Source organism: Echinops telfairi, unplaced genomic scaffold (assembly GCF_000313985.2).
Source record: "Echinops telfairi isolate 266 unplaced genomic scaffold, ASM31398v2 ScPeMD7_7410;HRSCAF=8448, whole genome shotgun sequence".
In the NCBI taxonomy this organism is placed as follows: Eukaryota; Metazoa; Chordata; class Mammalia; order Afrosoricida; family Tenrecidae; genus Echinops; species Echinops telfairi.
The window spans coordinates 16503200-16505381 of record NW_022111310.1 but is presented as its reverse complement, the minus strand read 5'-3'; the positions used below and the strand labels follow the sequence as shown (position 1 = coordinate 16505381).

At 51.4% G+C, this 2182-nt stretch overlaps 1 long non-coding RNA gene across 1 annotated transcript; it reads right to left on the bottom strand.

Annotated features, from left to right (window-relative positions):
- Positions 1–108: 108 nt before the first annotated feature.
- Positions 109–2176, bottom strand: LOC123522441. The gene is made up of 3 exons (XR_006680717.1): positions 1782–2176; positions 815–928; positions 109–495 (listed from the first exon to the last, which is right to left on the bottom strand). It is a non-coding gene; the product is annotated as an uncharacterized LOC123522441 (long non-coding RNA).
- Between the last annotated feature and the right edge of the window lie 6 nt (positions 2177–2182).

Sequence of the window (2182 nt, the reverse complement as noted above, 5' to 3'; positions counted from 1 at the left end):
TGGATGCAAACAAATGATGCATCTTCGTGCCATTTCTCCTTTGTGGAGGGCCATTTTGAAGGCCGTGAAACAAGTGAAGCTGCACACTGCCTGTACAGAAAGCTGCATGGGACCAGGGGACAACACGCGCTCCCACCCAAGAAGAGAAAGCGACTTTGCCAATGCCGTCCAACACTGCACAACTTTCCAAGGGCCGTGGATATAATTTCTAAATTCGAAATGAACGCCTCAGACAAGACAAGGCACTGGCAATGTATATCAGTGATCTGATGAGATGAGAGGACCCACTACTCCTTTGGGAAAATTGCATAGTCAATGGAGTTCAGAATTAAAGGCATCTTCACTGCACATTTGTATGTTACAAATATACCTGATTGACCAGCTGCTGCCAGGCAGGAAAGTCTTCGCTACTGGGACCCATGAAGCCTGAGACTATTCCAGTGTCAAGGGTTTCAAGCTGCATCGGCATCAATTCGCTGAGATAGGAAACCATCACTGTAGGGAGGGAGAGACAAAAGAGGAGCTGATACCAAGGGCTCAACTAGAAAGTAAATGTTTACAAAATGATGATGGCAACCTATGTGCAAACATGCTGGATACAATGGATGGAGGGATCGTTATGAGAGCTGTTAAGAGCCCCCAATCAAGTCATCGTTAAAATGAAAAGATACAATCACGAAACCATCACTGTACTTGGATCTTCCTCATCTGACTCTCAACTTTTGCTTCGTGCAATCCGACCAATCTCTAAGTGACTTGGAGATCGCTCCATCTTTGGCGGTCCCTGTGGAGTGGAGGGTGGGGCTTTAGTCACCTGACACTCAAGAGAACTGGAGCTGGGGAGTGGAGAGATCTTGCAGACATGCAATCCTCTCCACTGAATTTGAGACGTGGGCAGCAGACGTGGGACTTGCCTTTGCTCCAAAGCCTGCAAAAGAAGGATATGCTCATGGACTAGAGACATGGAAGAGAGTGTCCACGGATGAAGCTTTTATTTTCAGATGCTCCGAAGCCTGGCCGGCTGGCTGCTGGGGTAGACGGAGGCTGTATTGGTCTAGGTACTTTGGTTGGCACAATTAACTCAGAGGCCTTCACCCTTATGAGTAGAGGTGAGTCCCAATCACATTCTCAGAATTAATATCGGTCCCCACGATACCCTCCCATAACAGCGTCACCTGAAAGTTACCTCTTACAAATTCATGACTTAGTGCTACGTGGTCCAGCTTTAACACCAGAAGCAGACAGACTGCCTTTTGCTCTCGCTTCCCGCCAATCACCCAACCCCCCCCTCCCCCCAGGTCTTCCCCGTATGCAGGTGTTCCGCTTCACCTGTGAACTCAGGGACCTTAATGTGGATACCCCCAGCTGGTGACGATGTAACTGCTGAATATGCAGGTCTTATGGCTACCTTCAATGCCCCCAAGACAGCAAAGGCTCGCTCTCACGTCTCCAGGTCCACATGGACCATCAAGAGGCGTGAGCGCCCGGGGCCTGCTGCCCTAAAATGTGTCTGACTCCCTTGTTGTGTTCTCCCTCCCACCTGTCCTATCCTCTGACTTTACTGTCATCTCCACGGATTATCGCCCTACAAGCGCGCCTACAGGCCCCCTTCGGCTTCTGGAGGCTGGCTTCCGCTGACACAGAGAAATACCAGGAAGCTAACATTTTAAAAAACATTGCTCAAGCTCCTCTCACCAAAGATGGGAAAATAAAAGTTTAACAGATTCCTGTTTGGGTAAAGTTGAAACGCTTAAACAGAATTTGATGTTGTGAGTACTGACTCTTGTGGGTCTCAGGTCGTTTGAAATGGATGCAGGAGGACTCTGAGCTCCGGCATCCAGGCTGGTGCGGGCACCGGCTCCCCGCCATCGAGTCCATGCTGACTCACAGCGAGCCCCGTTGATCCAAGACGCAACTGTTCGCGGCCGTAAAGCCCAGTGTCTCTCCCACGAAGCTGCCAGTGGTTTCCAACTGCCGATCTCGCCGCCTGCCGCCCAACTCGGAACCACTGCGCCACCAGGGGGCCCCTGCGCCCTGCGGGGACCCCCATGCAGGTGGCAGGAGGGGCCCCTCTGCTCTGCGATCACGTCCTGAGCGGCCAGCGCTTCCCTCGCCGCCGTTCTGTCTGTGCTGGAAACATTCTTGAATTTGTGGGGACGTCGCACAGTAAGTTGTGCTAAAA